At 47.1% G+C, this 21,116-nt stretch overlaps 1 pseudogene; it reads right to left on the minus strand.

The window, feature by feature from the left end:
- Nucleotides 1-20,509: 20,509 nt before the first annotated feature.
- LOC116638967 lies at nt 20,510-20,604 on the minus strand (annotated as a pseudogene).
- Between the last annotated feature and the right edge of the window lie 512 nt (nt 20,605-21,116).

The raw sequence follows: 21,116 nt of genomic DNA on the forward strand, positions 1-21,116 counted from the left end.
GCGATGCTCATCAGAGCTAAGGGTTCTTGTGGGGACAAGGAACTGGGCACAATCCAGGCCCCTTCAGGGCGGGCATGGACAGGTTAAGACCTGGTGGCAGCATTCTGTGGATTATCACGCAGACACGAGCGCAGGGTAGATGCACAGACAGCAACCCAGGTGGATGAGACGAAGCCAGCGCCGGAAGAGAGCGTGCATGCAGCCTGATCTACGCGAACACAGCCAACAGAAATATAAACGAAATACATGCGTAGAAAACAACAAACAGGAATTCCAACAACACAAACGGGCAAACAGGAAACACGTGAGGATGGTTGTTTGTGGGGGGAGGGGAATGGGAATTGCGCCAAAAGGACGTAGCTGTCTAGAAAAAGGGTTTAGCACAGAAACTGGCATGCGGTAAGAGCTCCTCGAGTGTTCGTTATTATTGATTAACCAAAAAAGAATAGTCCGACAATATTTGTAAGTCGAATTATTATGCTGTACACCTTAAGCTTACACAGTGTTGCATGTCGACTGTATCTTAATAAAACTGGAAAGAAGACAAAGAAAAGTCCAGGCAGTGAATGCTACTCCCCAAGCGCGCATTTTGGTAAGCTCCAGGAGGAGACAGGGTCCGATTAAAATTTACAACTTCAAAAAAAAAAATTAATTAATTACATTTAAAACTTCTGCCCTGAAAAAGGCAGTATCAAAAGAACGAGAAGACAAGCCACAGACTCAGAGAAAATATTTGCAAAAGACACATCTGATAATGGCTGTTGTCCAAGGTGTACAAACAACTCTTAAAACTCAACCATAAGGGGCGCCTGGATGGTTCAGTCGTTAAGCGTCTGCCTTCGGCTCAGGTCATGATCTCAGGGTCCTGGGATCGAGCCCCGCATCCGGCTCCCTGCTCGGCGGGAAGCCTGCTTCTCCCTCTCCCACTCCCCCTCCTTGTGTTCCCTCTCTCGCTGTGTCTCTCTCTGTCAAATAAATAAATAAAATCTTAAAAAAAAAAAACAACTCAACCATAAGAAAACAAGCAACCTGATTTTTAAAATGAGCCAAAGACCTTAAAAGACACCTCACCAAAGAAGGTATACAGTTGGCAAATAAACAAATGAGAAGAGGCTCTACGTCACGTCATTGCAGAAGCGCAAATAGAAACAACAATGAGATAACACCACACACCTATTAAAATGGTCAAAATCCAGAACGCTGACAACGCCAAATGCTCTTAAGAATGTGGGGCAACAAAAACTCTCCTTTATTGCCAGTGGGAATGGGAAATGGTACAGACACTTGAAGACAGTCTGGAAGTTTCTTACATAGCTAAACATACTCTTACCATATGATCCAGCAATATGCTCCTTGGCGTTTACCCAGGGGAGCTGAAAACATGTTCACAAAAAACCTGCACACGATGTTTCTAGCGCTCTGATTCATAACTACCCAAACTTGGAAGCAGTCCAGATGTCCTTTGGAAGGTGAATGGATAAATAAACTGGTCCATCCAGACAATGGGATATGGTTCGGCACTATCTAGCCATGAAAAGACATGGAAGAAACTTCAATACATAATACTAAGCAAAAGAAGCCAACCTGAAAAGGTTGCACACTATATAATTTCAACTATGTGACATTCTAGAAAGGGCAAAACTGTGGAGATAGTAGAAAGATCAGTGGCTGCTAGGTGTTGAGGAGGGGGCATTAATTGGTAGAGCACAGAGGATTATTAGGGCAGTGAAGATACTCTGTATGATATTATAATGATGGATACATGTCCTTACACACTTGTCCAAACCCACAGAATGTACAACATCAAGAGTGAACCCTACAGTAAACGGTGGACATTGGATGATCATGATATATAATGGGGAAAATCTGTGCATGGGGGCGGGGCATGAGGTGTATGAGACATCTCCATACCTTCCTCTCAATCTTGTTGTAAACTTAAAACTGCTCTTTAAAAAAATGAGGTCTTTAAAAAAAAAAAAGAAAAAAGAGGCAGGGTCCACACCTGTCTTGCCTCCGCCATTTTTCAGGGGCCTAGAACAGTGTCTGGCAATGAATATGTCTTGAATGACTGAACAAAAGCTGGTGAGTGTCTCAGCAGAGCACTCAAGTCTTCTACACAACCCAGAGGAACATTCTGGTCCTCTTCTCAAAGGGCTGAGTTAGAGCTGACCACGTTTTGTATTTATACATCTCGTCTACAGAGATCTCAAAGCCCGCTCATGTCAGCTAGCTGTCTCTACAATGCCACCCCCCTTGAGTTAGAACTCAAGGCCCTTGCTGTGAACTCTGGTGGCTTCCATACCTTTCCGTGAACTCTGGTGGAAGAGCCACTCCCAGGGTTTGTTGACCCACGAAGCGCTAGCACTCGGTAAGCTAAGGGAAGTGAGTCAGCCTCTTGCCACACGTGGATCCAAACAGAAGGGACAGCAGACTTCAGGGCATGAAGAAACACATCTGACAACTTTGCTATTACATCAAGAAAGCTGGAGTCAGCAGGAGCATTCTGCAGTCAGCAGACGCCCACAGGATGTGACAGGTCTGTTTTGACCGCACCCCTCCAAGCAGTTACAAGACAAGCCAAAGGGGAAAGCGCAGACACCATGACTGGCAGAAAAGTGGCCATTTGGGCAACTATTTGGTATTTTACAAAACCACGTCTTCAACAGATAAGGCAGGACATTCATGTTGCTGTGTGCACAGACCAAACCGCTTCAGGAGAATGGCTCCTGACCACAAAAACACCTGGTCCGTGACCCTCCCACGTGAAACCATCACGTCCTGGTGGCTGGGCTTCCTTAGCAACTTTTAATGTACCTCCGCTGCTCCCACCTTGCTCCTGGAGGCCATGGGCTTCCTATAGGAACTTCAGGGCAGCGTCGAATGTTGGTTGCACGTTAGAATTATGCAGAGAACTTTTTTAAAATCCCAGGATCCAGGCTGCACCCAGACCAATTAAACTAGAACCTGTGGGAGTTGGCTGTGGGCATCAGTGCTCCCCAAACTCCCCAAGGTGGTCCCAGCGTGCTGCCAAGGCTGAGCAGCACCACTTTTGTAAAGATTTGTTAAATAAAGTGTGAAGAACGATTCCGTCAGTGAAGGCCAGTGTCAGGGCTTTTGTCCTGGGCATTTCCTGGGCCAGACTGTAAGTGAGAATCATCTGCCCAAAGCACAGCCTGCTGGCCCTCCCCCCATGGGTCCCAGGGGAAATGGCTTTGCTGAGGGCACAAGTGGGACCCAAGGGCCTTCAAACTCAACCAGCCACCAGAGCCTCAGTGTCACTCCTCCCAGATCTGCCATTTGCCTGGTGCTAATCGGAGGGGACGCCACGAGAACCCGCTGCCAGCTTCTGGAGAAACTTCCGGCATGGTGGTGGACAGGGGTAGGGTGGTGAGGGCGGGGCCCTCTGGGATCCACTCCTTTCCTCCAGCTCTCCTCGATTGCACCTCAAGCCGGTCTGTTCCATAGTTCTCCTGGCGTGGAAGGGTGGGACTGGATTTAAGTGGACAAGATACCAGACAAAACTGAGAAAGTATGAGAAGATTTGATACTATCTGCCAGAGTTAGGGGCAGGCGGTGATCATGGCAACCGTGTGGTTCCTTAGAGAAACCCTCCAGATAGCTAAGACTAGAGATGACAATAGCTGATCCATCTTTCCTTCCTTTCTTCCTTCCTTCCTTCCTTCCTTCCTTCCTTCCTTCCTTCCTTCCTTCCTTCCTTGATTTGAGAGAGAGAAAGGGTGTGTGTGAGAGTGGGGGGAAGGGCAGAGGGAGAGGGAGAGAAGCAAACACCCCGCTGATCATGGAACCTGATGCAGGACTTGATCCCACAACCCATGAGATCGCGACCTGAGCCAAGAGTTGAACATTTAACTGACAGAGCCACCCAAGCACCTCAATACTTTTCTTTTTAAGTGGTGGTAAAATACACATAACCTAAAATGTATAGTTTTCACCATTTTTAAGTATACAGTACAATGGCATTAAGTACATCACGCTGTTGTGCAACCATCTCCACCATCCATCTCCAGAACTTTTCCATCTTCCGAGACTGAAACTCTGTCCCCATTCAACAAAAATCCCTACTTCCCCGTCCCCCCAGCCCCCGGCAACCACCATTCTGTTTTCCGTCTCTGTGAATTTGACAATGCAGGTACCTCATACAAGTGGAATCACAGAGTATTTGTCCTTTTGTGACTGGTTTATTTTCCTCAGCATCACGTCTTGGAGGTTCCTCCATGTTGTGGTACGAGTCAGAATCTCCTTCCTTTTTAAAGCTGAATGATATTCCACTGTTTGGATAGACCACATTTTGTCCATCCATTCATCAGAGATAGACACATGGGTTGCTTCTACCTTCTAGTTACCCAATAGGTAGTACTTTCTGAGCACTCTCTAAGTGTCAAATGCTCTTTTAAGTTCTTCACTTGTGGGCACCTGGGTGGCTCAGTTGGTTAAGCGACTGCCTTCGGCTCAGGTCATGATCCTGGAGTCCCTGGATCGAGTCCCACATCGGGCTCCCTGCTCGGCAGGGAGTCTGTTTCTCCCTCTGACCCTCCCCCCCCTCATGTGCTCTCTCTCATTCTCTCTCTCTCAAATAAATAAATAAAATCTTTAAAAAAAAAAAAAGTTCTTCACTTGTATTCATTCACCCATGTAGTCCTCCCGACAACGTGTGAGTTAGGTTCTATTTTCATTGCCATTTTTCAGACGAGGGAAATAAGATACAGAGACATAAAGTAGCTTGCCTGGGTACCCAAGCAAGTCAGGACTCCAGCCCAGCTCGTGAGTGCAGCAGGCTTTCCTGGGTCGAGTGCCTGGACCAGCGTCTGGGACACTACAGCAGAAGGGCACTGTGCCTACCATGTGTTCAAATTATTTTATAGGTAAGAAAACTGAGGATGTAAGGTGTGAAGTGACTTGTCCCATAGCTATGGTGACCGTATTATCTGAACCCCCAAACCAAGATGCATGGTTTGATATTTTTAATACATCGTGGTTTAAAAAAAAGTCAAGCTGGGAGGTGTAATTTGAATGACCTCTAAAATATCAGTGGTGCTGGATCATCTTGAAGGTTTATAATGGGCTCACCCAGGCAGAGCATTCTGAATCAGCACTGTTCTGGAGAACTTAACGCCTCTCTCACTACAACTTGAGTTTGGTCTTCATTTAGAGATCACCAGACTTGGCTGAGTGAGCCCTGAGAGTGACTCCTTCTGGCGAAAGTGAGTCCTATCAGGAAGAGGGGCTGATTTCTGCTCCTGCACAACGTGGGCCCCAGCTTTGATCCCTCCTGGTCACAGCCTGGCTCTCAGGAGACTGAGTCTCACAGGGAGACCAGGGAGGAGAGAGGAAGTTAAATTAACCCAATCCATTACCCTCCAGTGGGAAGGACGCACAGCAGGTTCTCGGGTCAGAGAGGACAAGGAGACGCTCTTTCGAAGGATTCCTGAGTCACACTTCCCACCTTCAGATTTCATCATGTTCACAGTTTGTAACAGCCCCCTGGTAATCCCCACCTCAGGTCCTGACAGCCAACTCATTTTCACATCTCCACCACATAGATCTTCTAAGATGTGAGTTTGATGAGGCCACTGTCCTCCTCAAAAACCCACAGTGGCTCCCCATTCATTGCCTGCAGAGTATTAGCATGAGCCCACCTGGCATAGGATGTCCTCCATTACTGAGCCCCAAACTTCCTTCCCAGGCTCATCCGCGACCTACTTCCTCCATGTCCATACCCTCTAAGACACTTCTCGAGCTGCCCTGCCTCCCCGGGATGCCTTTTCCTGTCCCTTCTCCAGCTCCGCCCACACCCTCAGTGCCTCCTCCTTTGTAAACCTGCCCCTCCTGCTCCTTCCTGTCAGCATGAGTTGCCCCTTCCTCAATGCCATCACTGCAAATAGCAGGTGAGTCTACTCAGCCCTCGTGAGGCCCAGTCCTTGCCTTCCTGTGAGATGTTTACAAGCGTTTCCCGTATACACAGTAAGTTCCTTGAGGGCATTGACCATGAATTCACCTTTGTGAGGGCGGAAACCCAAACTCTCCTATGTCTAGGCAATACGATATCCTCTCTGGGTACAGCATCTTTTCCCAGCCACCATATCTCTGTCCTTTTTTGTGTAACAGCGTTTCTTAAAATGGGATTGGAGGAAGGTGACAAGTGTTGAAAATCAGTCATGGTGAACACTGTTCCTGCTAGAGTCTGAGGCACTGATGACCTAGGGCAGGACAGAGCCGCGAATTGAGGACCACTGCAGCTGCTTGAAAGAACAGCCCCGTTTTGTCTCCTATTGCCTCAACCCATTGCAGATGGGATGTGGTCCCTATGGAGCCACCAAAATTCCTTTCTCTAAGCAGATCTCCCAGGAGCAAAGGCCCAGCACATTCTACTCTAGGCCGCCAGTAGCATTTGCTTCATTCAGCATCAAGCTCCTTCCTTAGTCCTCTCCTCTTGTCCTCCGACTGGTCCCTGTCTAAATCCTCCAAACTGGATTGTCCTCTTGGGACCAAGTCACATTAGCAATGCTCTTGCTTCATCTGGGTGTACTGTCCCCAGACTCTTCAGGGCATCAGTTGCTACTACAATGCAGAAGAACCAGAACTTGGTCTACATTGGAGATCTTTCTGAGCTCCAGATCAGAATTTCTGACTCCTAACTGGATGCCCCAAAGCAACCTCAAGTTCCCTCCTAACTAATTAATGTTTTTTTTGGAGGAATAAACTCATATTATTGGCCCCACTTCCTTACCCCTCTGTCTCACTGTAGGCAGAGTAGACTCCCCCAGCCCTTGATTTTGTGCTTGGCCATATGACTTCCTTTAGTCAAGGGCACAACACTGTGCCCTGGATGAGCTTCTGGCAATTGCCATGAGAGTGTCCTCTGGGTAGCTGCTGCCTCCTGAGTCAGGCTCAGAATGAACACACCTAACAAGGCTTCCGTGGCCGATGTGCAAACCTCATGTGAGGAGCAGATGGATCAGAGCCAGGGGCCCTGCTGACCCCCAGAGCTGTGAGAATAAAGGACCGTGGTTTTAAGCCACTGAATGTTGGGCTGGTTTGTTACACAGCATTATTGTAGCAATAGCTGACCAATACAATCTTCCATAGAGATGAATGTATAAAATATATATACACAAATTAAGGTTAGTTTTGCAGGGAAAATCCACATCACTGCCACCAAGGTCAGGAAGTAAAACATGGCTTGGTAAACCTCCATGGGCCTCTTTGATCACCACCCCCACCCCTCCCTCAGCCCTTGAGGTGATCATAGTTTTGACTTTTTTTTTTTTAGAATTTATTTATTTATTTGACAGAGAGAGAGACAGCCAGAGAGGGAACACAAGCAGGGGGAGTGGGAGAGGGAGAAGCAGGCTTCCCGCGGAGCAGGGAGCCCGATGCGGGGCTCCATCCCAGGACCCTGGGATCATGACCTGAGCTGAAGGCAGATGCTTAATGACTGAGCCACTCAGGCACCCCACAGTTTTGACTTTTTAAAAAATATAATTTCTTACTTTTCTTCGTAGCTTAAGATCCAGATATGCTTCCCTCAATTAGATAGTTGGCTTTTGATTGTCTTTGATCTTGATATGAGAAAAATCTTCTGGCTTATGTGTTCTGTCCCCATTTTATTGGCTCAGTATGCTTTATTATAATCATCCTAACTTCTCCATGGAGCTATGGTTTGTTCATTTCCATCACTGTGTGATATTCGTTATGGGAACGAGCTATACTTTATTTATTCTACTGTTGATGAACAGTTCAGATGTTTCCAGTTTTTGTTATTACAAACAATCCTGTGTGAGCATTCCTATGTATCAGGGGTTGGCAAACTTTTTCTGTAAAGGAGCAGATAGTAAACCTTATAGGCTTTGTGGCCACATATGGTCTCTGTTGCATGTTCATCTTTATCTTAAAATACATTAAAAAAAAATGTAGAACAAAAAAAGGAATAACTATTTAAAAATGTAAAAATAGCCCATGGGGTGCAAAAAATAAGGAGATTAGGAGCAGGATTTGGCCCATGGACTATAGTTTGCTGACCTTTGCTATTTGAGCTCTCTGGAGCATGGGCACAAATATGTCTCCAGCAGTGTAATGGCTGGTCGTAGGGTTCCCACAGCGTTAGCCTCACTAGGTAATGCCCACTCTCAAATTCAGCATGTGGACAATGGGACTTTCATCTTCTCAAGCAGTTGAGTCCGTGGATACCTGCTTCATGAAAAAAGTGACATTCCTGTGGTCCCCATGGGACTTGAGCCCTCTGCCACTCCCACCTCCTCCCCCTTCCGTTCCAAAGGCTGGTGAATAGCACCGCCATCAAGCTGGACACTCATCAGAATGAGCCAGGGAGGCTGGCACCTGATAGGCCAGCACAGGGAGCTGCACCGGACGTGGAGGCCAGGTTTGGATAGAATTCTACCGGTCATCGAAAACCAGTGGAGGAAGTGAAGCAGCACAGTGACAGAGCTGAACTATGCTTCAGAAGGATCACTTTGTGGATTTGGGGAGGACAAGAAAGGAGGCGGGGAGACCTGACAGAAGGTTACTGTTGGGGTCTCATGAGAGTGGTAAGAGCTTGGCCAAGCTGCCTAAGCCAGGCCTCGACCTCCTTCTCCAGCATCATCCTCTGCTTCTCCCCCTTAGGCACCCACAGCTCCAGCCACCCTGACCTGAGCCAGCGTCTGGGTCATCCTGCTCTCTTCCCTCAACACCCCACACCCCATTTCTGCAATCCCTCTCCCCTAACCCAGCAAGCACTGTTCAGATAGCCAGCGGATCCTTCCCTGGCTGATCCCCACCCCACTAGACTCCTCCAGCAGGCAATTAGGTGGCCCCACACCATAAGATGTAATGATAAATGTGATGTATGCCCTAAGTCTGTTTCCTCACTGAACTTTAGACAACTCTTATCTTTGGGTTTTATCTTTATAATTCTGCCTACCACAGGCCATCGAGTGGCATTGTTGGCAAGAACATGGAACTCATCCATTATCTGGCAACCACCTTGGAGATCAGTAGGGCAGACACGAGTCTGACTATGGCGATTAGGAAACAGGGCCACGCAATGAGCCCACAGGCTGGGTCACAAGGGAAGAGACAGTTTGGTAAAGTGGTCAAACCACTGTGGACTTCTTGAAAGAATTGAGGAACGTAGGGGTGGCTAAGCTTGGCTTCCAGAACAACGGGCACCCACGCTATGCTGGAGGGAGTGAAGCGAGAGGTGCCAAGGGCTGGAACTTCCCTAAAGTAGAAGCTAGGAACATACCTAATTTCGGCTTAACAACAGATAACATCTCTTATCTCTTGTCCTGCCAGTTAGCAAGTGGTTACAGCCATCCCTGTTTTAAGATGTGACCGCAGGCGCTGCTCCTGTTCAGTGTGACTTCTTGGCTCTATTCCCACCTGTTCTCCAGAGAAGTGAGTTCTTGGCTCTGTTCCCACCTGTTCTCCAGAGAAGTTGCAACACAAGGCTAAATTAACTCGTAAAAAAAGATTAAACCCTCCAGTTAGCTGGCTATTGGGATTCTGGATAAAGAAAATGGAAGGACAGAGGGAGGAAGAGAGGAAGAAGGAGGTGGAGCTGAGCCAAGGAGAGGGACAGAGAACACTGGGGAAGGATAAGTACGTTGTTTTGTTTTGTTTTTTATAAACTAATTATTATATTACTTATAATAGTATAGTAAAGAATGTGTTTTATTAAAACATGGCAAATTATTTCAAGATGGGCTAGACCATTGCTTCCCAAACTTTCAGGAACAGGGACTGACCCATGTGTTATCAGTTCAAGAAGTAATATAGGAGTTAGGAGAAATTTTCTAGAATGTTTCATAGCAATTTTAGAAAATAATCTTTCTTTAATTTCTTTTTCTTTCTTTCTTTCTTTCTTTCTTCTCTCTTTCTTTCTTTCTTTCTTTCTTCTTTCTTCCTTTCTTTCTTCCTTTCATTCTTTCTTTGTTCCTTTCTTAAAGATTTTTTTTTATTTTTAAATAACCTTTCAACCCAACACAGGGCTCAAACTTACAACCCCGACATCAAGAGTTGCATGCTCCACCAACTGAGCCAGCCAGGTGCTCTAGGGAATAATTTTCTCACTGTTGAGTCTAATAATGACAACAGGATTTATATTTTGTCCTTTTCTTTCTTTCTTTTTTTTTTAAGTTTAGTTCACTTCCATCACCTCACAGAGTTACAACTTTCTTTTCTTGTGATGAGAAATTTTTTTTTTAAGATTTTATTTATTTATTTGACAGAGAGATAGAGAGAGAGCACAAGTAGGGGGAGCAGCAGAGGGAGAGGGAGAAGCAGGCTTCCCGCTGAGCAGGGAGCCCAATGCGGGGCTCGATCCCAGGACCCTGGGATCACGACCCGAACCGAAGGCAGACGCTTAACGACTGAGCCACCCAGATGCCCCTATTTTGTCTTTTTCAAAATTTCATTTTCCTAGTGCAGGGGAGGCAAATTCTACCTCTGCCCTCTTAGGGTTTTCAGCTATCCCTGTGGATTACGTTGATTTAAGACAGATTAACAGGAGAAAAGCACACACATTTATTTAATATAAGTTTTCCGTGACATGGGAATCCTGATGAGGAAATGAAGACTCAAAGAAGTGACAAAACCTACATGTTTCGACACCAGGTTGAACAAAGAGAGGCAATTGTAGAAAAGTCACTAAAACATAGAGGAGGTTAAGGGAAGAGAATTAGTTTAACAAAGTCTGTTCATACAGAATTTTCTCAACTTCAAACTCCTGCCCTTGATGATAAGAAATATTAAAAGTCTTAGTAACCAAAATGCAACTCTCAGAACGGGTTCACCCCTGGGCCACATCTACCCTCCAGGCTACTCTCAAGATCTCCACAGGTATCAGAGCTGTTGAAGACAATTCAGAATGTCCTGGGTTGTGCTGAGAAATGTCTGCTGCCTTAGGCTTCTATCTCAGTATTTGGGGCAGGAGGCTGCCTAAACCAAAACTCAGAAGAAGCACCTCTGAATGAATCCATAAACTCTACACATCTGCCTCTGTAGGGCAGGCAAAGAAGCAAGTCTTCAAGGAACTCTGAGTCCAGCTGGGAAGATGACACAGCACTGAACGTGCAAAATGACAACGTGGGACGGGGACAAATAGAGTGCAATAGGTTTGTCAAAGCAGCAGATATGTACGCTGAGTTCAAATTAATGAGAGAAATTACTGTGCGAAGAGAGGCTTCTTTGAAGACTGTGAGCTGGGTTGAAAAGCCTGGTAGAAGTTTAATAGAGAGGGAGCAATCTGTTGCTTTGCTTTTTGGCTAGAAGGCAAAGGAGAGAATGCAGTTGGTAATGGCCAGAGGGCGCCCTGAAGTGACTCAGGCCTGTATCTCGGGGTTATTTGCACCCCAGGGAGTTATAAAACCAGACTCAAAGAGCGCCCTTGGTGTTGCTTATCATTGCATGAATTGTGATAAGGAAGAGTCACTTTGGAATTATGATCGGCCAACCGGGGTGATAACATCTCTGGTCATAAATAGTGGAGGAGAGGCAGGAAGCTCCACATTTCCAAGGAGAACAATCAGTGTCATCCTAACATAAGATGAATGTGAGCATGACTGTCCGGAATATGAGAAGGGGCCTGCTCTCATCCCAGCCCCTCTGTAGGTCAGTGTGATCTGCCATGGGACCTCTGCCGTCCTGACCGATGTGCTCTACGTGTGTTCCCAGACACACGGCAGAGAGAGATGGTGGGGGGCTGCAAAGTAGAGCTGAATTCTTGTGCCCAGCAGAGAGGCCCCTGGAGCACAGCCTGGGCAACTTCTGGCAAGGTGGGGCCATCAGCCATGTTACACCACCTGGTCTCTTTCCAGAACATTCTCTGGCATCCTTCAGTTCATAAGTCAAACCTCTCTCTTTCTGGGAAAAGGCAAGGTGGTTATTTTTCATTTTCAGGAATCCTCAAGAGGCAAAACCAACATATAAGGACCAGAGGGGAAAAGGACCAGATGATCCACGGGCTCTCTCTTACATAGCACTCAGAGTGGGCCAGTCCTGCAGGAGGCTTGAGGGCCTTCCAGCCTTTGACTGACTGACATTCTTCCCTCCATACTGAATGTATATGGCGGCGGGGGCTCCTCCTTCTAGACAATGGTTTAAACTGCTTTCAGAGGAAGGAGCTGTGGGACGTGGGACAAGGTTAAGCCCTCTGCGAGGCACATGTTCCCCGGGGACTGGGGGTCGGGACCCGGGGTTCTGGTCTCAGCACAGCCGCCAGCAAGGTGTGGGGAGGAGCCATGCCTGAGCTCTGGGTCTGTAAGAATGAAAGGCATGAACACACCACCAGCCCTCGCCAGTGCTTTCACTTTCAAAAGGCTCCGAAGACCGTTATCATCTTGTTTGAACCTCAAAACAGACCCATGGTGGAGTCAGGGCATGTTTGCCGTGTGTTCTTGGTAAGGCGTGAAATGCACCCCTCCCCCCAAAGGAAGCCTGACACAAGTCTATTTCAAGCAAATCAAGGGCCTCCTCTCAACTGACTGACTTGTCTGAAACAGGTTCAAATGCCAAAGCAAATAGAAAAGAGGAGAAGCCTTGTAGGAAAAAGAAAAGCGGACGCGAATTTCAACTCACTAGGATGTATTTTTAAAGGCATCTATTTTTAATTATGCAACAACAACAAAAAAGAAACACTGCTTCTTTGGATGACCAGCCTGAAGTTCCAAGGCGAGCTGATCTGCCCAAAGTAATTTTAGTAATAAGAGTGAGGGTAGTAATAGCAGCCGCATGCTGTATCTGGTGATACTCTATCAGGAGCAGCAAGAAGAGGTTTTCTCATTGAATCCTTACAATGACCCTGCGATGTGAATTGCACACCCTTTATAGAGATGAGGAAACAGACCCAGAGAATCGTAAGTCCTGGAACCAGAAATGGGTCACCCGCTCTCCTGATTCCGTGGCCCATGTCTCTTAAGTGCTCCAGAGGTCCCCTGGCTATAACGGATGGTTTCCTGGTTAGTGTCAGAGCTGGGATGACACTCGGGCCAGGGGTCTTTCCGTCATACCCATTGTCCTCTCAAATGGTAGCCAAGGGCTTTCCCAACACCGTGGGGGGTGTGCCCGGCAACATCCAGACTGGGAAACTCTTCAGGTCTGCCACAGAGAAATGGTAGGGAAAGGAAGGATCTGGAAGGAAATTCAGAATTTTAAGAGACTGAAAAGACACATCCAATTAAAAATGCGCAAAACTAAACTATAGTGAAGCACACCTGGGTAAGAAACTACAGAAAGCTCAAGTCTGTGTTTCCTCCACAAGTCAGGAGGTGGGGCTCCCGTTGGGGGAGGGCTGTGGTTGTGTTGGGACACACAGAAGGGACTTGGGGAGTGGCTGGAAAAGCTGTGTTGACCTGGGTAGTGGTTATAATGGTGTTCACCTTATACTGATCTATTAAGCCGTATGTTTGGTTTGTGTGGCTTGTTCTATTTTAAAATTCATTTTATTGTTGTGTGTACTTGTGTTTTGTTTGACAACAAAATGAGTTTTAAAAATTTACCCAGGACGAGTCCCAGGGCTGCCACACGAAGGCCACTCCTTCTGGTATCTGTCCTCCCATCCTGCCTTGGCCATAATCGTGATCCATTCAGAACTCTACTAGGCCAAGCAAGGCCCAGATAGACTCATTCCAAGCCTGTGTGTGTGAGTGTGTGTGTGTGTATGTGCCCCCGATCACAGATGTCCCTGCCTCACTTCTCAGATGCACTTTCTGGGGTAGGAGGAAGCCTCTCTTCTTTCAAGTCCATTTGCTTCTGTGGCCACTTTCAATCTTCATAGCCCCGGGGTGGGAAGATCCCCTAAGGGAGGAGTCTGACCTGAGTCTCAGCTCTCTGGGAGGCACTTAGCACCCCCAAACTGCTCACTGACTGAAACTTCCGGATCCATGACTTGCAGAGAATTTCTCTCTCAGTTGCTCATATCGGCTTCACTACCTGGTTGTCAGGTAAGCCTTCCATTTTTGTTTTTGGTTTTTAGATTTATTTGTTTGTTTGTTTGTTTGTTTGAGAGAGAGAGCGCGCCCACGTGCATGTGCACACACGCACAAGCAAGGGGAAGGGCAGAAGGAGAGGGAGAAGCAGGCCTCCCGCGGAGCAGGGAGCCCAATGCGGGGCTCCATCCCAGGACCCCGGGATCATGACCTGAGTGGAAGGCAGATGCTTAACTGACTGAGCCACCCAGGCGCCCCAAGCCTCCCATTTTTACCACAGAGGGATCACCTTCCCATCTCTATCTGTTCTTTTCCTCTCTTTATCTTAGCTTCTGGCTTCACACTAATTTTTGCTCTTTTCTGTATTTGGGGGAAAAAAAGGAGCAAGAGAAACAGAAAATAGATGGACCTCCCACTACTTCCCAGATGCTGTCCACTTGGACCCACGTGCCCTCCACTGCCCCAGGGCAGGGAAGTCACCCCTCCCTGCCCCCATCCCTCCAACAGGCCCTGGTGGGGCAGGGGGTGGTGTCCTGCTGCCTTCTGTGGGGGGCGGGTCCTGTGGACCTCATGGAGCATTTATACTGTCTCTTCTCTCCAACAAGGCGAGAAGAACCTACTGCAAAGGAGCTCCAGGGTCCCCAGAGAGGCCTGGGCAGGAAAGATAAAGTGGAAAAACCCACAGTCAAAAAGGAAAGAAAAACAGAGGTGTGGCCTTGGAAAAAGACAAGCGTCTGCTCTTCCCAGACATGCCTGCAGACGCTAATGACACACGTAGGAATCCTCTCTGCATTTGGTGTCCAGGGGGCCATCGTCTTTTCTTTCTTTCTTTTTTTTTTTTTTTTTTTTGTGCAGAACCAGTTTTGACTGAATAACCAACTCTGAGGTCCTTGCTTTTTCCTTGGGTCTGTTACTTCCCCTGCCCTCTTGGGGGCTATTTTGTCCTCTCGGTTTTCTCTCCTGCGGCCCCGTCCTCCTTGGCCTGGGGAGATCCCAGTGAGCACCGTCAGAATGGGTGTGTGCCAAGAGATGGAGCGAATGAGGGGCTGGGAACCAAGTCCATTCACCTCCTGCCATCTTAGCGGTTCCCTTCCTGCACTCGGTCACTTTGACAATCCCAGTCGGAGAACAAGGCTTAATAGGTCTTTCCACTGTAGTGAGGCTCAGGGAGGACCGAGGCAAGAGGAGCTAAAGGCAGGGTTTGCGGATTGCAGACAAGGTGTGGACAAGGTCAAAATGATACCCGGACCTGTATCAACTCAGGGCTTCCGCAGGCAGCAGAACTTCCTGGATCCACGGTAACGCCCGCACCCTTGCTTTGTCACCCCTACTTGTGCAGTGGACGTGCGGATAGTCCCCACGGCGGGTCAGTACCCACCTGCTGCGTGCCTGTTCTGACCCTGGCACCTGTGTGGGTGGCCCCGAGGCCTGGGACAATAACACCCTTCCTTCAGCTCGCAGGTGGTGGAATATGACAAATATGTGGATGATAATCACATCCCGGCTCATATGGGTAATTTAGCCTCAACGTGAGCACAGCGTGCCAGAAAAGTCCAAAAGAAAGTAAATTCGAGGAGTGCATTCGTGTCCTAGGGCTGCTGGAACAAATTACCACAAACCGGGTGGCTCCAAACAATAGAAATGCATTGTCTCATAGTTTCGGAGGCCAGAAGTCTGGAATCAAGGTGTTGGCCGGGCCATGCTCCCTCCTAAGGCTCTAATGGGGGAGGATCTTTCTTTGTTTCCTCCAGATTCTGGGGGCTGCAGATGTTCCTTGGATTGTGGCAACATCACTCCAGTCTCTGCCCCTGTCTTTTTTTTTTTTTTTTAAAGATTTTATTTATTTATTTGACAGAGAGAGAGACACAGCGAGAGAGGGAACACAAGCAGGGGGAGTGGGAGAGGGAGAAGCAGGCTTCACACCGAGCAGGGAGCCCGATGTGGGGCTTGATCCCAGGACCCTGGGATCATGACCTGAGCTGAAGGCAGACGCTTAACGACTGAGCCACCCAGGCGCCCCGCATCTCTCCATATTTAAAGAAACATTTCTTTTTAGAGATTTTATTTATTTGGGAGAGAGAGTGAGCGAAAGCACAAGCAGGGGAGAGGCAGAGGGAGAAGGAGAAGCAGAGTCCCCACTGAGCAGGGAGCCCTATATGGGGCTCTCTCCCAGGACCCCGGGATCATGACCTGAGCCGAAGGCAGACGCTTAACGACTGAGCCACCCAGGCGCCCTGCCCCTGTCTTCACATGGCCATCTCCGCTATGTCTGTGTCTTCTAGGGACACTTGTCATTGGCTGTAGGGCCCTCCTGGCTAATCCCGGATGATCTTACCACGAGACCCTTAACTTAATTGTATCTGCAAAGACCGTTTTTTCCAAGTGCATGGACAGATCTCTTTGGGCTCCACCACTCAAGCCACTGCCAGTGATATTCCCAGTGTTTGGGAAACGCACTTGAACACTTCACTTAGTCATACCTGTTGTGCACCTACTACGTGCCAGACACCGTTCTAGATGCTGGGGGACACAGGAGTGCAGGTTCCCGCTCTTCACGGAGCTTCCATCCTAGGGGGAGGAGACGGGCCATACTATTAGACAAATAAACAAGAAATATTAGGGAATGGGGAGGGCCGTACGGAAAATGCAACAAGGCCATGTGATGGAGCCGACTCAGAGGGGGAGGCCTTACTGCAGAGGTGATGTGAAGCTGGTGTCTGAGTGCCAGGAAGGAGCCAGCGTGCAAAGACTTGGCAGAGAAACAGCAAAAGCAGGGGCCCTGAGGTGGGAGTGAGCTGAGCACCTTCGAGGAGCAGAAAGACGGCCAGTGTGGCTGGAGCATGGTGAGCAGGAAAGCAAGTGGCAGGAGATGGGGCTGGAGAGGGAGACTGAGTCAGATCACTGGGGGCCTGGAGGCCAGGTAGGAAGCGTGGCTTTAATTCCCGGAGCCGGGGGAATCCATTAAGTTTCAAGCAGGGGAACACTCTGAGCTAACCTAGGATCTGGCTGCTCAGGGGGGAGTGGACTGAGGAAAGGGGAAGGGCCTACAGAAGAGGCAAGTTACAAGTGAGGAGGTTCCTGCTGGGGCAGTCAAAGCAGGGAGACAGGAGTTTGGAGCAGGGCCTGGCTGTGGAAGTGGAGGGGAAGATTCCAGAAGCCTCCTGGAGGTACAGCTGAGCAGACTTCCCACAGATTGGTCCTATGGGATGAGGAAAGGAGAGAATCAAGAATGCATCTTAGGTTTTGGAAGTAAGCAATTGAGTTTCCTTTTTTTCTTTTTCTTTTTTTTTTTTTAAGATTTTATTTATTTCATTGACAGAAAGAGAGAGGGAGAGAGAGACAGCGTGAGAGGGAACACAAGCAGGGGGAGTGGGAGAGGGAGAAGCAGGCTTCCTGCCGAGCAAGGAGCCCGATGCGGGGCTTGATCACAGGACCCTGGGATCATGACCTGAGCCGAAGGCAGACGCTTAATGACTGAGCCACCCAGGCGCCCCTCCTTTTTTTTTTCAATTGTGGTGAAATACGCATAACATAAAAGTTACCACTTAATCCATTTTTAAGTGTACAATCAGTGGCATTAAGAACCACCACGATGTTGTGCAACCGTCACCACTACCCACTTCCAGAATTTTCTTGGGTTTATTTTTGTGGACCGAACAATCTGGGTACTCATTGGGTTCTGTGGAAAGCAGAGAGCCGGGGAGCTTCTTGGCAGTTGCTGCTCCTGAGCACAAAGACCCGTCTCTGATGTTTCCTCCGATTATTTCCAGTAGGCTCCTGGGCACTGGGAACATGATGTCATGTTTTATTTTTTTCTTTTTTAAGATTTTATTTATTTGCGAGAGAGAGAATGAGAGACAGAGAGCATGAGAGGGAGGAGGGTCAGAGGGAGAAGCAGACCCCCCGCTGAGCAGGGAGTCTGATGCGGAACTCGATCCCGGGACTCCAGGATCATGACCTGAGCCGAAGGCAGTCGCTTAACCAACTGAGCCACCCAGGCGCCCCTGTTTTATTTTTTTCTTGATTTTGCCTCAGTGAATCCTAGAACAACCCTGCGCATGGTGCTGAGTAGTAAGTTCCTCTTAACCTTGATGAGGACCAAGCCCTGGGACTCTATCTTTCCTGCCTCCCAGGCACGCACGCACGCACAGGAAGGTTCTGAGCAGAGCACGGGTTAAAGTCCTTTTGACATTAACCTGAAGTTTTGCTCTCTCTTGTCCACAGTGGGGAATCGGTTACAGAAAGGTAGGCCGAAGGACAAAGAGGGCAGATGTGTCCAACTGAAACCCTAGAGGAGGGAAAACAGGGACTGCAGAGCCCTACAGACGGGGAGGGAAGAGTGGGGAGCCGAGGGCCTGGTTTGCAAAGACACCTTGGCATCTAACAGCTGGCTTTAGAGAAGTCTCTAACTATTAAAAAAGCAAAGGCACCTATGGAGAACTCTCACTTGGGAATGTGGACTAAGATTGTACCCTTCCCTCCCACTCCTATCTTCAGGTCGGAGCTCCACGGAGTTATGTGTGTGAAGCAGTCACAATTTCCTCTAGAGTTTAATTCAGGATTAAGACAGCGCAGATCTCTTATTTTCTAAATGGTGGCATTTTTATAACCCTCTGGAAAGACGCTTAGTGGGGTATCCTATAGATACTCCTGGAGAGAAGCAATCATATAGGTAAGTTGGCAAACTAGTTAAGAGACTGGCACAGGGAAAACCAACTAATCTTACCATCCTAAGGAACTTACATGATTTATCCTCTGTATCAGGTTTCTTTGGCTGCTTTAACAAATTACCACATTCTTGGTGGCTTGAAACAGTGAAAAGTCATTACCTTACAGTTCTGGAGGTCAGAAGTGTCACTGGGCTACATGTGGGTGTCACCAAGGCTGTGTTCCTTTCTGGACGCTCCAGGGGAGAATCTATTTCCTTGCCTTTTCCAGTTTCCAGAAGCTGCCCACATTTCTCGGTTCATGGTGTTCAACGCCAACAGTGGTGGGTTGAGTCCTGGCCCTCCAATCTCCTCTTCTGCCTCCCTCTTCAAAATTTGATAACTGCCATGATTACCATGGGCCCGCTGGATAATTCAGGACAATCTTCCTGTTTTAAGATCAGCTGATGGACAACCTCAATTCCATCCGCAGCCTTAATTCTCCTTTGCCATGTCAGGCAAGATATACACATTTTCCAGGGATTGGGGCACAAACATCTTTAGGGCTCGGGGAACAATTCTGCTGTAATTTCTATCAGAAGAGCAGAAATGGGAAGAGTATTTTCAAGTCGGTAAGTGAATTCAGTAAAGTCACAGGATACAAAATTAATATAGAAAAATCTATACACTAATAATGAGGTAGCAGAAAAAGAAATTGAGAAAACAATTCCATTTACAGTTGCACCAAAAATGATAAGATACCTAGGAATAAACTTAACCAAGGAGGTAAAAGATCTGTACTCTGAAAACTATAAAACATTGATGAAAGAAATTGAAGACGACACAAACAAATGGAAAGATATTCCATGCTCATGGGTTGGAAGAACCAATATTGTTAAAATAGCTGTATTACCCAAAACAGTCTACAGATTTAATGCAGTCCCTAGCAAAATACCAGTAACATTTTCCACAGAACTAGAACAAATAATCCTAAAATTTGTATGAAACCACAAAAGACCCTTAACACCAAAACAATGTTGAGAAAGAATGAAGCTGGAAGTATCACAACCCCAGATTTCAAGATATACTACAAAACTGTATCATCAAAACAGCATGCTACTGGCACAAAAATAAGACACATACATCAATGGAACAAAATACAGAACCCAGGAATAAACCCACACGTCGATGGTCAAATAATCTACAACTAAAGAGGCAAGAATATACAATGGGGTAAAAGACAGTCTCTTCAACAAATGGTGTTGGGAAAACCGGACAGCTACTTGCAAAAGAATGAAACTGGATCGCCTTTTAATAGCACACACAAAAATAAACTCAAAATGGATTAAAGACCTAAATTTGAGACCTGAAACCATAAAATTCCTAGAAAACGTAGGTAGCAATTTCTTTGACATCAGCCGTAGAAATGTTCTTCTAGATGTATCTCCTCAGGCAAGGGAAACACAAGCAAAATTAAACTATTGCGACTACACCAAAATGAAAAGCTTCTGCACAGCAAAGGAAACCATCAACAAAATAAAAAGACAACCTTTGGAATGGGAGAAGATATTTGCAAATGATATATCTGATAAGGGGTTGATACCGAAAATATATAAGGAATTTATACAACTCAACACCAGAAAACCCCCCAATAATCCAATTAAAAAATGGGCAGAGGACCTGAATAGACATTTTTCTTTCTTCTTTTTTTAAAAATATGGAATGCTTCAGGGCTTCTGGGTGGTTCAGTCGGTGAAGCCTCCAACTCTTGATTTTGACTCAGGTCATGATCTCAGGGTCATGAGATCAAGCCCCACGTCTGACTCTCCACTGGGTGTGGAGCCTGCTTAAGATTCTCTCTCTCCCTCTGCACCTCCCCCGCCCCCCACTCTCTCTTTCTCTCAAATAAATAAATAAATAAATAAGGAACGCTTCACAAATTTGCATGTCATCCTTGCACAAGGGCCATGCTAATCTTCTTTGTACTGAACAGACGTTTTCCCAAAGAAGACATCCAGATGGTCAACAGACACATGGAAAGATGCTCCATATCATTCATCATCAGGGAAATGCAAATCAAAACCACAGTGAGAGATCACCTCACACCAGTAAGAATGGCTAAAATCAAAAACACAAGAAACAACAAGTGTTGGCGAGGTTGTGGAGAAAGGGGAACGAAGCCTCGTACACTGTTGGTGGGAATGCAAGCTGGTGCAGCCCCTGTGGAAGACAGTATGGAGGTTCCTCAAAAAGTTAAAAATAGAACTACCCTACGATCCAATAATCACTCCTGGGTACTTACCCAAAGAAAACAAACACATTAGTTTGAAAAGATGTATGCACCCCTATGTTTATTGCAGCATTATTTACAATAGCGAAAAATAAAATAAAAACAAAAATAAGAAGAGTGTTTTTCATGGCACCAAACTGGGAACTTCTGGGAGTTTTACCATAAACCCAGCGCTGAGCATGTCTACAAAATTACTTACTGACACTCAGGTTTTTTCTGTTGTACCACTCCTTT

The sequence above is a fragment of the Phoca vitulina genome, unplaced genomic scaffold (genome assembly GCF_004348235.1).
Source record: "Phoca vitulina isolate PV1807 unplaced genomic scaffold, GSC_HSeal_1.0 scaffold16, whole genome shotgun sequence".
In the NCBI taxonomy this organism is placed as follows: Eukaryota; Metazoa; Chordata; class Mammalia; order Carnivora; family Phocidae; genus Phoca; species Phoca vitulina.